The sequence below is a fragment of the Hylaeus anthracinus genome, unplaced genomic scaffold (genome assembly GCF_026225885.1).
Source record: "Hylaeus anthracinus isolate JK02 unplaced genomic scaffold, UHH_iyHylAnth1.0_haploid 5, whole genome shotgun sequence".
Taxonomy (NCBI): domain Eukaryota; kingdom Metazoa; phylum Arthropoda; class Insecta; order Hymenoptera; family Colletidae; genus Hylaeus; species Hylaeus anthracinus.
This window is the reverse complement of record NW_026535322.1, coordinates 5,423,910-5,438,852: the sequence shown is the minus strand read 5'-3', so window position 1 is coordinate 5,438,852 and position 14,943 is coordinate 5,423,910.

The following is a 14,943-nucleotide window of genomic DNA, read 5'->3' as shown; positions in this document are numbered from 1 at the left end:
ACCAAAAAGTTAATTCAGATCCCGAATTAACATTCCACAATTATAACTTTCGTGTTCCTTATAAATTGCCTCGCGCGTCACGCCAAATAAAATAGCACAGCGACGGCGCGGAGCGCAGAGATTGATCGGACCAAATCGTCGATCAGCAAATAACGATCTCGGTGTGCGGAGCCCGCATGCGCACGCGCGAGGACCGAACGTATTCGGCACACATATGCTGCCAGCGGGAGACAACGAATCCTCTTTCGCTCGTTTTATTACAGCCGTTTCTTTTCTTCATTTCTTTCTCACCGCGGCTGAAATGAACAGTTAATAAGGAATCCCGTCCGAATAAGCGGTGAACGTCGACGATTTTTGGCAATCGACCGCTGCGGTAAAAGTATGGCGGATCGATTTCGCGATCGAGCCAACCAATCGACCGTGGATGGACTCGAAAGCGAGCATTTGCTTTCTTCCTTGATCTTATTAGTGGCGCCTTAAGGGGTACTCTATCCTGTAATGTCAATTTTCAAGGATATTTTTGGATTTTTTTTTAAGGGGATCATACAAAAGACGTTCCCGACGATCTTCATTCGATTCGTAAATACGCTTGCTCGTAAACTCGCCGTTATTATTCAGAGCAATAACAGACTCTAAATAAAGCGATACGTTTATAACGCGACTATTAATAGGTTTGTCTTCGAACGTGACATGTAAACGACTTCCGTTTCTGATTAACGTTGCCAAGTCGTCAAACAACGTTTCGCGTTACACAATAATAGTTTGACGACTCGATATCATGAACGCCTTGGTCGTCAAAATGTGACGCACGCCTGCGTTTGTTCTTTGAATTACCAGATCTTTTTACGTAAATTAATTTCTTGTCATCTGAACCTGCTTTTTCTATGAAGCTTGAGCATCGGTTTCTTCGTTATTACCGAATTAAATGCAAGGATAACGATCGGCCGTTATGCCAGACTACGGTCACGCTAGACAAGCGGAAACAAACGCATACGAACGAATTAGAGAAATTTCAATTTACCGATTTTCGAGATACTTCAACACGGAACCGATACACCGAACGATAGCGGCGGTGCTGGTCACAGCAGTCTGGTAAAAAGTCAGTGTCGAATTTCCAGCGAGTATTCGAATGGGACGGCTTTTTGCTCGCTAGAAAGTTTTCGAGCCGCCAACTTGAGCGGAAATGGAGTGAACCGTACGTGTCCAGAGGCGTATGCCATAAAAACAAGAAGATGGTTGTGTACGTTGAAAAAAAAAAAAAAAACAGATATAGTCGATGAACACGTCGACAGCCATGCAGTGTCTTTCATGACCGTGTCCGCGACATTTGCGCAAACTGTAGCGTTGGAGAAACGAAATATTCGATGAGGAATAGTATTTGAATAATCAAGTATGTCAACAAAATATTCAAACAAGTCTTTCGTTATCCCAATGCACTAAGATTAAACCGAAAGGTAACCCCGAGAATTTCCATTCGGCCAAGAATTTTGCTCATATTTGGCCTCGTCGTGTACACTGGCACCACAGAAACGTGTTTCTTACTAGTTTCGTGATTTCACAAACGCGCCACGCCGTGCGTGACATTCTTTGCACGTCATATCAGTCCGACAGGGTTGCATGCAATATGTTGCGTCTACGATATGACATTACACGCGACACATGCTTCTTCCGCGATATTACTGCGTGCAGCAATATCACAACCGGCATAAGCTACGCCGGGCGCGTTTTCCTCGTTTTCAAGTATTTAATTTTATTAAACGAGTCGCCTGTGAATTTTGTCTGACTCGAGCAGATTATTGGATAAGCATCTCGGAATATTATTTTGCAGCAATTTAGCTGTGTTATATAAGAGCATCCTTTATCTATTGTATGTATATTATTTTAAACGTTTCTTGCTTGTTTGCAATTAAATCATTGAAGCAAGGACCATTTTAATATATGTAGATTTCTTTTGCGCGACGATTGGGACTAAAATTTGTTTTTAAATTGGCCATGGGAAAACCCAGACTCCGCAGAAGATGGAAGACTCGACGTCAGGGGTTAATAGGCGCGTCTAATGTCATAGTGGATGGGAACCTACTTCCTAGCGGTTGTTTTCCAGGTCGAAAAGCAACCTTGACCCAGTGAGGTGGCCACGTGTAGCCGGATCGTCGATCCCAGGAAATGGTATTTTACAGTATCTTCTGGAGGGGGACTCATCCCGGCGCGTTTTATCCGCTCTAGCCACAATAGGGACGCGTTCTCGTATCACGCAACGTAGAGAGTGCCGTGACGTAAGAGGCTCGATTATTAATTCCAGCCGACGCTACGCCCTTTTCCGTCTTTGCTTTTCGCTTTCTGTCACGTGCTCCAAATCGAGAAGCTTCGTTGTCGCTTTTAATCGATATCGCACGGGTCGATTCGTGGATCATAGCACCCTGAACCGTGGATCACGAGTTGTCACGGGGTCGTGTGAAATTTCTTTAGGAACGAAGGGAAGAACAGAATTTACTAATTACTAGTATGAAAGTTTCTTTATTCTTAGCTTCAGAAAATTCGCAAATAATTCACAATAGCTTTTATAACTACTTTTTCGTCGACAGTAGATCAGACAGATAGACAAAAACTTTAACAGATATCGACATATTTTGAACTGTATTGGCAATCTTGTCAAAATCACGTCGAGATCTCGTCGAGATCGTGATCATGTATTCGAAATCGTCGAAAATTCGAGATCGATATGCACGTTTCGAGATTTTTCGAGATCAAGATCGTGATCGTAGAAATCTCGTCCCGTCTCGTTCCGTGCGCATCATTACCGGTTAACCGAACGTTTGATTATTCGACGAGTGTCAGTTACACGAAATGAACAACTCGAGACAGCTTTCAGGAGTGACTGACGTTTGTAGACCATCGCGAGCCACACGAGGATGCTAGGCCTATGATTATGCGGAACTATGAATGTAGATTCACCGGTGGTGAACGTACGGTGTAAGGCTCGAACCTGAAGAAATTGAATAAGTTGATCGATCGATGATACAGGTATCGAAAGAATGCAAAAGAGAATGATAAAAGTAATGTACACATTTCTTATTTAATTTTCTGTCTTACAAAAGCATTCATTGTAGTATTAATTCGAACGTTTCTACTATCTTCCAAATGAATGTGTTATCCAGGTGACTCGCCTTCACCTAGTTCCACAGCGATAAATTCCAATAAAAAAACAACGAACATTGTCAATGCTGGGGTAATCTTTCAAGACCATTTTGTCAGAGTTTGATTTTTCTTCCCACGAGACGTATCAGACGAGACGATGTCGAGTCGGCCTGTATACACAGTGGAAACACCTCAAAGTGGCGTGTCTTGGGAGGGACGTGGACCTTGCGAGCGGTCAAAGTCGTGGCCTACTTCACTTCCTGCCTTCGAAACTTTCTCCTCGTGGAGTCGTTCGTGCGTTCACAAGCGCCGCTGCTGAAGGTGGCCTCTCTCGATTCGATCTCGGCTACGTGTGCCACCTTCTTCTTCCCACACTCGTGCGCGTCTTCCTGAAGAAACGACAGCTCGTCTTCGTCGCTTGGACATACACACAGGGCTGGCTTATGGCACGGGGGCTTCTGGAGTTATAGCAACAGCTGCAGGATCAGCTGAAGAACAGCAGAGGATGACTATTCCTCGCTTTACGTAGCCTCGCTTTGCGTACCCTCGCGTTTCCCTATCTTCAACCAATATTACTGTGAGCTCCACAGTATCTCCAACCAGAAATTAGTCAAACCGTTGTTACTCCATTATTAGATACCACCCAAAATTAACATCCATTCGATTGAAACCATTTTTGTCACTCTGAAATACTTCATTCTACAAAGATTCATTTTGTATTCACAGAGACTAATGCATGAACGATCTCTATGTCTCTCATTCGTTATTCGAAATTTATGACATGTGCAAGAAGTTTATGTATTTGTTCGTAGTCCAGGGGTTTAAGCCGATCATGCGTGAACACGCTTGCGTATGTATCTCCGTTGTTGCGTCGAACGAGGTGTCGTCGCGCGTAATTATTTCATGCCCCGTTCATCATCGTTTCTCGCGGTAATCCGGATGATTGCGTCGCTAGTTGGCGTGTAAGTAGTGACCGATAATAATCCTCAATTATGGTAACCGCTTCGCGCGCCATGCGTTTTCCGTCGTCAGGTTCGGTAATCGTGTATTTACGACTATCGAAATCCCTCAGGACAGACGAGCCAGTGGTTCTTAACTTTTTGGAGCTTACATATTCGGATTACACGATTTCACGCAATGCTTCAAAGATCTATATGTTCCTATTGTAGGAGTAAAATAATTATTAGCAATCGTCGCGGTAAAACGGTTATCGAACCCGGATCGCGAGTCGTCTCACGCGTTTTTGCCCGCAACGCATGTTTCCGAATTGTCGGTCACCAGCCAATTCGGAAACGTCAACAAAAGCGACAGGTGAACGGCCGTAAGGATGAGAGTGTGTGTGTGTGTGAGAGAGAGAGAGAGAGCGAGTCAGTGCGATAGAATGTAAGTGCGATGACCCGCGAATATTAGTATTTAAGAAATTAATTAGTTTTAAAGAGCAATTACGAGTTTACAGAGTTTATTAAGAGTTTAGTATTAAGAGTTGTGTTAAAGAGTATTTTAATCGCCAAATACATACTTTCCTCAATAAATCCCACACTATTTTTATATCAACAGCCCATTTGTGATAACTAAATATTTGCTCGACATCGTAGGTACTATTTTATCACTGGATAAAACAAATTCTACTCTTCTCGTTATTTTCGACGATTCACGAGCATTTTTACGGTTACTGAAATACGATCGAACGAACTTGTTTGTCCCAATAATAAACGAATATGGATTCGCTGGTTTTCTGTTTCCTTAATTTAGTTTATCGTTTCGGGACCATTTTTGGCAACAACGTTCCAGCAATATCTTCGACGATAATAATTCAAATTTCGTTACGGTTTGCGTTTACTTTTTACCTCTGAAAGCTCCATTTTATGGAGTTTATCACGACGATCGCGTTACCACTCGGAATCTTTGCGTGCCACGCAGTACTGCTTGAAAACTACAAAAATGGCACTTTCATCTTCTCTCGCCGTTTACAGCGGCGGGTTGCCGTTACAGCTTGTATTTCAATCACGGAACAACGGTTTTACGGTTTCGCCTTATCATTACTGCACACTGGTATTGTAAGAATAACTTCCTTTTTCTTTTTATCGCAACACGAAGGCGCTACGCGTAAATCCAAGACTTATTCTGCGTATAAAAAGATGATAGAGATAAAAACAACGTTGTGCTGTGGTAACACTGCAACGCGCTCATTTTCATTCATGTCTCGTGTAATATTCATCTTTTGTATAGTGTGAGAGCTAATACTTTGTTAAACTGTAAGAAACTTAAATTATTTATTGATAACAAATTATTAGATTATTGAAATCAGACTTTGGACGAATATTCGAGTAGTATTTGATTTGTATTTGAGCGGTGTTTGGTACGATTGAACATATGAAGTGCCAGCAACGGATTTTTCCGTAAAATTCTATTCGTTTGCGAACATAGTTTTGGCGTTTCGCTTTTAAAGGGACGTGATTACGAGTGGTTTTCTGAATCCTTGTGGATGTAGGATGCGCAACTAAAAGTATTATTTGGGACGTTCCATTGGCCGAGTATCCACCGCATCCGAGCGCGGGCCACGATCCATAAACTCTGTACACGAACCGTGCACTGGACGCATTATTTATATTTTGGAAAATTCCGTGACACTCCATCTTCATTTAAAAACATTAAAATACGTTCGTCAGTTTTCACATCGCAAGAATAATAATACGCAATGCCAGTCAAGAATTATTCCAAAAAAGGTTGATAATAGCCTCCGTAAACTAAATGACAGCGGTACATTTTTACAAAAATGCAGTTAAATATAAATTTCACCTCCACAGGGTCTACCAAACAACGTTCTTTATTCTGGTGGTTCTTAAAAGCTCGTGGTTCGGAGAAACACTGACGTTACGGTATAGCGTGCGCAAATAGAAATTGCAGATCTTTTTTTCCACGAAATCTCCTTTCATCTTTGTTCCCTACATACTCGTTCGACTTTCACCCACTCGAGCGATCGGTAAATCAATAATATTAATAATTTTACTGATACGCGAATCGTGACAACCTTTCTCGTGTTTTCATAGTTTTTTCCCGGATGGCTTCTTATCCATAGCTGTTCATCGAAATGCATTTTCGTATCTTGTTCAGGACGAGATCCCGCCGATCGCCATGTTCTGATTACCTGAGGAATCAGAGCGTCTTCCGCGCTGGCCGCAGTAGATTACGTTTTAGCAAGTCACTACCATCGCTTCAGCTACCGTTTCATCACAATGTTCTTGCAATTAGCCACCGGTGAATGGACTCACGGTATTCCTCAACCGAGAGGACAGAAACGGAGCCTGCATAACTGAGTACACGAAGAATATTTCACTAATTAAGTATTCGAAGAGTATTTGAGTAACCATGAATTCGAATAGTATTTAATCAGACGAGTATCGAACTTAATTATTCAAGAATTTCAGTAGTATTTCTATACCCAAGTGTTTTAATAGCATTTGAATACCAAAGTATTAATAATCGAATAATATCTGAACAATCCAGTATTTTTACAAAATATTCGAATATTTCTTTAGCCATCCTAATAAACCAAGATCAAATTTTAAAACATTCTTCGAGCATATGTATTCTTTTTAAATGCTTTGATCTCAACAAACTCCATTTTATCCAGGCCCCCATAACGCGCCGCTGGCGCTAATCGTGCATGCAAATTTTCACATAAAATCGCGCATCTATCGCTCACGGACGAGCCAAACGGCGTTAGTCTACAAACGGGTCTAATGACCGATGATGAGTTCACGCCGCGTGAGTCGGTGATTGTATCCTGTTTACGTATCTCGAGGCCCGTCGATCGATTCCGGATGCGGCACGCGAAAGTAGCCAAGAAGTGGATACGATTCTCTCGGAGAGGCGGCGACGACGCAGCTCGAATTCCACGCGGAGAAAAGCGCATAGCTGTCTATTGTTGGCCAATACGACGATCCAGCCGGACGTCGGTGAAATCATGGATGTTTTACGGGCACCGAGAATCGTGCACCGGGAAATTCCGATGTAATACGCGGTGGTCTAATATTCGAAACTCGATTCATCCTAAAGTCAGGCTAGAGATCAAATTGCACTCGTCTACTGCTCAAGATAAACATTGAATTATACGTAACTGTAACTGTGGGCAACCTTCGAGAAAATGGATTTTATTTTGAAACCTACGGTGCACAAAGTGCATTTAGGTATGGAGACCGTAGCGAAACGCACAGACAGCGATGAGTGAATGATGTACGATGTTGATATAGAGATGAGCCGCGCAGAAAAGATTAAGTGATGGATACAGACAGGTATTAGTAAACCGGTTGACTGATGACTTTCAAATACACCGATGGAGATACCAGCGATTTAATGGCTCTTTTTTGAAAGTTTTTGTTTATGACTTTGCAGCAGTGGAATAGGATTGGATGACACCGTGGTCAGACTTGGTGCTCGGTGTGAATTAAAATGTAAATGTCGTACATGAATGTAAGACGTGTCAAGGAAAAGCAATAGTAGCATCGGAAATTTTAGAAAAAGGCCGGGAGAAAGCAACGATTAGAAAATTTATCGAAATAAAAATGGAAAAACAGTCTGAAACTCGGTGGACAGTTGAGAAATCCTTTAACGCCACAGGAATGTTTCGAACGGGCGGTGAATAATTGCTAAGTATCCGGTCTACCTCCTTAGGAGCGTACAGCGAATAAATAATTGAACGTTAACGCAAAACTCGGCGAGCGTGGCATTCTTATATCCGTTATTTAAAAGCGGATGTTCGACGAGGAAACGGGATATCTCGCGTTCTTAATAAACGACGATCATTGTTTGTTGCACGTGTACTACGTGAAAAAAAAATCTTTGAATTAACTGCAAGTATTTTTTAACGAAGGGGGCTTCTTGTAAATAAAGTTTATTCCACAATTTTTACTTAGATTCATCAAGAAGGAAATTAATTAATTAAAAGTATCGATTTAAATATTATCGTTTAAGTCACAATCAATGATAAATATTACACTAGTATTGTAAGCCACCACTTTGGACAGTCTGCTTTGCATCCCGTATTAAAGTGCACTGAATTCGAAAGGGAGCGCTGGTTTATGGCTGTGGATTCCGGATGCACAGGAGGCGGCGGGTGAAAGTGAGTTCAGGGGCGTAGCCTTGCGTCGACAGATTAAAGGATTGCTCTCCTTTGGAGGACAAAGACGGGCGGGAACGCGAAAGGAAAGCGCTCGATAATCTTTTCGATCGGGGTTTTCGATGACACGGTTCCCATTTCGTTTGTCCACTTACTTAACACTTTGTTGGCCGCGCGTTTCATGCAAACTACTCCTGCGACTTTCCCCAGAGTCTCGATGCAACGAGAGAATCCAAAATAACCATTGACACAAAACATTTTCAGTCAGCGTTTTACAATTATTCATGTATTCCGGTAAGTGTTTTCGTCGTTAAATAGAATTACACAAGGTGCAAGCATGTGAATAGTCATGTATTCAAATAGTATTCGGATGGTTAAGCATACCTCGAATAATATTTGACTATTTACCTACTCGAATTCTGTTGGAACATGGTATCCAACACACGGTTGCTATTCGAATTGTTATGTATTCGAGTAATACTCTCTCGCGCGCGATAGGTTAAATTAGATTAAGGATACAAATGTAAAAAAATAGTGTAAGGATAGTGTAAGGATAGCGGTAAGAGCAGGCGTTAAGTAACATGTAAGGGATTGTGAGGGGAAGGGAAGCCGATGAAACCCCGTGGGGATCATTGAATAAATACTAGCATGTATTCGTGTAATATTTGAGTAATTCAACATATCACGAACACGAACGATGAACACCGGAAGTACTGACGCATGATTCATCGAATTTTTGAAAGAAGCAGCAAGGGATTGAGCAAGGGAATGACGTACGTAACAAAAATAGGCGATGATGCAAAGAGAAATGTCGTTTGCAGGGAGAGCGAGAGTGGCATGGCCCATTCGATGGATATTAATCTCCCTCCGTATTAGGAGTACCGGAACCGACGACGCTCGCATGCAAAGACGACGACCGAGAAAAGTGAAACACCGGGAGTGACTCGATCCCGCGTGTCGCGTTATCGTCGCGAACAATTTCAAAATTGCACCACGTCGAGAAAGTAAGAAGCCGGAGGTCCGGTCGGTGACTCATTGTCACGCGAATCGTTAACGGCCGGGAGAGCTCGTTCGGACAGAAAATTCACGCGTAGGTGGTGAAAGTGAGTGGACGGACGACTTAACGAGACCGTGGTCGCCCAACGGATGCTCGGCGAGCGAAAATAGAGCGAATATCAATGGGCGACAGACTCGAGACCTCCGAGGGTAACGAAGCATAAGTTGGGATTGTTTGCATAGCATTAATTTTCTCTTCGACATTTTCATTATCGGATGCCTTCCGCTGATTTTTTACGAATGTACCACAATTGTATCTACGCCGTATATATTTTTGTAAAAATTCTATCCCCGCCATGACGAGAATAGGTGAGTTTGCCATAGCCGATACAGTACCCAGGTGAGCACACAAACCCAACGCGTAAAGGGAAACACAAATTAGCGTTTGCCGTTTGTCACGGAGTTGTTAGACGACCTCCCTCTCTTGGAGCAACAACGGACAATCGTTAATTTCCGCGACGGCGCGTTATCGCGCCGGTTCCGTCAACCGGTCGCGATTCTATCTCTCCGTTAATGAATTTACACACTTTTTTTTTTTATTCGAGAGTAGTACGGCCGTAAATATAAGCGACGTTCCTACTGTAAATACGCGTAACCCGCGCTCACTGTCCCATACATCAAGCCTTTGTGTCCTGATAATTATTCATACAGTTGCAGCGTTACCTCGTAATTCGTACTCGTCGGGGCCGCGACGAGTAATACCGTTTATTGGCGCGCTAAAAGTGTTAAAAGCTCAGCTTCCTCAGGTATCCCGCCGTGGAGCCTGATCGCCGTAGGCGTCGATACGTCCAGGCTTAAACTGCTCTACGGCACGATTAGCATATAGGCACACTGACATACTAAAATCCTCTATTCTGCTTTCCTTTTTTTCCTGTCTTATTTTATTTTTCGACCATGTTTCGTGTCACCCGAGCGTCGCGACACCTGGGACGATTCAGCACGATCTGCTTCTGTAATGTATCGAGCATGGCACGCTTTAAAGCGGATCGCATCTGTGTAAGACCTCAGGGATCTTGTTGGAATTCCAGTATATCGTAGTTTACGTAAAATTAGGAAAGGTTTAAGTCATCACTTTGCTGTTCTTAAAGTGGTTTGAATAACACAGGCTTCCGAAGTTGATAATTGTCAGTTTGTAGCGCCATGTCACGGCAACACAAGGTGAATAATAAATTTTAATACCGAAAGGATCTGCTTCCAGTGAAATGATTCGAGGCGTAGGTGGACGACAACCGAGTACAACTTTCACTTCGTTTGAGACCACGTTTGCCCACGCGAAATATTTTACCACGCGCATGATTTTAAAGCTTGAGGTTTAATGGCTACTAATCGACACAGGTTTCGCAGTTCACGTTTGGAACACTTTTCTGAAATTCTTTCGCTTAGACGTACTTCGATTCCTTTATAATGCCACTCGCGTTTCGACACGGTTCGAGGCTGGGTTTGAAAGCAGCCTGTGGCTAGGGCCTCGCCTTCGCGCAATTATGTCAGTAGCTTGGTATGACATGTACACTTTCTTCTAGTTTGTGTAACAAAGACGTTCGACAGAAAGAAAAGGGTGTGTTTCGATTCTTTCGTCTCGATGGGTTGATTCATACTTAGAAACAAACGGCGTTAAGAATGTCGTTTCTCGAAACAAATAAAAATATTGTATGATATAATACAGTAGCTCGAATTATACATACCGAATAATTGCATCGCTGAAATGTTCAAATAATCGAGCCATGTTTGTCGCCGCAATAAATTCACCTAACTCCGCGATGCCTCGCGCGATAGTCCTGCGTCCTTCGTATCGGAGAAACGATAAGTCTTAACAGGATCCGTACGTCTGACCACGGTGACCAACGAAGATTTATATCCACTCGCGATAATTACCAACGCGCCCAAACTGGACAATGACGAAAGAGGAAGAACTTGCGGGAGACAAGATTTGGGAAATAATGGGGATTAATATGTAAATTCGGAGGATTTATGACCCTCATAAGCAATATACAGTAGTACCTTACGTAATACTTAAACATCGGTAGCGCCGGTTGTCAATATCCGAAGGTGGAGAATCTCCGTACGTAAAAATACATGGTTGGTCAAGTTTTATTTCATCATTGCCAGTCAATATTATTATTTCCCGCGCAATTTAAAAAATACGACGTTTCTTCTTTGAATCTCAAAGAAAAACGATCACCGCTGCTTGAATTTCATTCACACAGCAGACTCGAAAGAGGCACGGTGGAAAAAGTGCGATGAAATAGGCACAGCGTCCCAGTGCGCGTTACAGGGGACTACACGCGCGACATCGTTTCGTTCCTCGCAGTTCACCTTGAGCCAACTTTCTCCTGGCGTGTAAAATCCGTACCTCTTCGCTCGCTAATTAAGATGCACGTTGCAAAGACGGTGGTGGGGGAAAACCGCGCGCGGGACATTAACGGGCTAATTGCCCATGGGCAGCTCGCGCCTGCGATTCCCTCGCGATTCCTACGTGCATAGAAGAAAAACCACCCGAACAGCGAGCCGATGCCGCATCGAGGGCACACCTGGATGTGCTCGATTGTTCGACGGCTCGATCGTGCGCAAACTGCCGTCACCACTGAGAAGACAATCGCTCGTGGGCGGTTGTTCGTTGGAAATTCGCGAGCGATAATTTTGGGTCAATGAATCGCTACCTTTCTTTCCCCTATTTAGCCCCTATTGAATATAAATTGATATTAACAGTGGAATTTGCGTTGCAATACGAACAACTTGAAAATGTTGGAAGAAATGAACCTCTTAGGGACATTTCTCAGAATTGTTGATAAATAAGACATGGGCATAATAAAAATAAAAATACCACAACAGGTAACCAACATTGTTTGTATACCGATTTCGTTGAAATTTGGAACAGGTCTTGTGATGTTAAAATAAAACTTAAATTTAATGTTTCATTGAGATCCGTTTAGTAGATAGTGCTGTGATCTCTAATAAGCGGCGCCTTTTGTTGCGGCGGGTGTGCACGAGAGACTGTCTAGCGGAGTACAATTGGTTAACCCAGGAGGAGGGGTTTATGGCACTCTTCTCGCGCGCTTTTAATACCAACCCCTTAACGACGGTCCGCGCCATATGGCGCAATCGCAAAATCACTGTTGCGGATACGCCGTATGGTAAGCGGCTTAGTTTCCCTGAATAATTGTTCGCAAATCGCACTAAATGAAGGTTACCTGGTGTTTATAACTTGCACGAACAGGATGATAAATACACAAGAACGACAAAATTCGATATAGGCAACTCTGTTTCGGTATGGAAATTGTACGGGTTATATTGTTAATTATGCGCAAAAACATTTGGACATCATGGTATTTTTGAGGCATGAAATTGAGACCTGAATGAAGCTCAGCTTTTTGTAATATGAATACGAAAATAATGTGATTTTTCATTAAATAAAATGTTTGAGCAGTCGCAATATTTGAAGCGGGCTCGAATTTAATTGTGAAACATGTTGACGATCACATGAAGTATTTTTCATCGGGTTTAAGTAGAACGGAGAGCTAAATTTTACACTCTCGAGGAGTTCAATACGCAACCATACATCCTTCTTGGAATTAAGGTTGCTATACGTTGTATATTGCTCGTTATTTATAACCAAATTAATTTGCGTCAATATATTTCATCGTAGAGTGCAAATGACGTCTGTTAATAAAAATCTATACTCGTTTAAAAAAAGACGTATATTTGATTCGGACATAAATGTCAATATAATATTGCAACCAGTTTAAGCGATTCGTTAATTATCTTCGCTGATATTAATGTAGAGAAGTTCGCATTCATTTTGCTGCACGATTGATGGCTGCGAAACGAATTACTTGACATTTACGTTATTGATTACAATGTTGGTGTACTACTTCACCCGATGTTTCTTGAAGGTGATACACGGGCTCGCTATGTGGGTTAATCCGTTTTTCCATAACGTCATTGGTCTCCTCTTTAAACTCTCATCGAGTCCTCATTGATTTTTAACACGGATCAACAGTGAAGCCCGTTTTCGCGTTAGTCAGAAAATTTCAAAGTGGCTACTTTAATATATTACCGCATGGTCATTACGTCGATTTTCAGCAGTCGATTACTCGCCTGCATCGTTCGATTTGTAATGATAAGTTTTCCTGGGCGCGGTAGAGCGAGCAACGTCCAGAAGCGCGGTTTTGGCAGTGGAAAGTATGCCATAACTAAATCTTCCGTCCGACTTAACCCGAAACGAGCGATCCAAGTTGCCGCCTCGAAATTGACTGCGAATCGACGAGGCACCGAAACGCTCCTCGAATTCCTACGATTCGGTGGTTCGTAGCGAGAAATCGGTCAAACGCGCGATTGGATTGGATTCTTCCACGTACGTTGCAGCCGTGCCTCGGAAATTTCAAGTCGTCTCAAAATACCTGATACGCCGTGCCTTCCCTCCCTCGGAGTGTCTCTCAAATGCTTGCTCTAACTTTGCGAGTACATTCTATTAACCTAAATCGCAGGCTCTTTTTTCTTCGAGTCGCAAACTGTTCAATTTCCTTATATGTGTTACTTTCCAGCTATGTGTTACTCCAACAAAATTAATTACCCATAGTTTGAACAAATTTCTATAGTTAAAAAATCTCCAAACCTCTCCAAACTGGATAGACTTCTCAAGTAGCGATTTCTACCGACAGAATCGTTTCCATCGCAAGGAATGTCTCAGCTTTCCTTCATTTGCGCAACGAATAAACCGACGGTTCGAGCGGCGTTGTATCTAGGTACGCGGATGACAAAGCAAGATCCGTGTGAAAGCTGCTAGCCGGGCGCTCGTGAATGGCCGCTGACGTCAATGCTCGTGGAAAAATTGCGCAATTTCACCGTTTCTGCGGGCGCGAAATTCGTTCGGTTAGCTTTCTTCCGGAATCGGAACTCCGCGGAAGCGTGGCATGCCGGCTAGAGCATCGCTGGAGAATCCGGGGAAATTAACGGGGTCGCTGTTTCGGAATGCGCGTTAATTACGATTGGTTTCGCCTTGCAATTCGCAAATCGCTCTGTAATTTCCCCACGGGGTTGAGCAGCTCTCTCGCAGAGACAATATTTTTAAATTTATCGCCAACTTTCCGCTATCGTTATCACAGCAATTCCCGACGTTGCGTGGCGGTTGTTATTATGCTACATCATAATTATTCGCTGGGTTCTTTAATTAGTTCGAAACGTGACGCTAATTACCGTCGGTCAGAGGGCGACAGTGATGATCTTTTGGAATTATTGAGCAGGATTTTGAAGTATTATAATTAAATGTCCATCATCTGTGCAACTATGCCACTTTATAGCTATATCACTGTAGGACTATGCAACTATCTAGCTATATAACTATACAGTAATATTAAAAATTAAGGTATTCGGACCAAAAGTGTAGCAGGTCATTCGGATTAATAAAAATAATTCGTGGTTATTACGTTCTAGAAGCATTCCGTTTCGACACGTTGCTTTCGTTTTCACCAAATTTTCTACTTTCTAGCATTCCCGTTTTAATCTCACACGGTTCGTTCCCAGGTCCACTTTTTCAACCACTAGAAAAATTCTTTATATAACTCACGGGGTCACGTAAAAGGTAAGCAATCGCAGATGCAGTGTCCAAAAAGTTACAGTGACCGTGAACGTTCGTG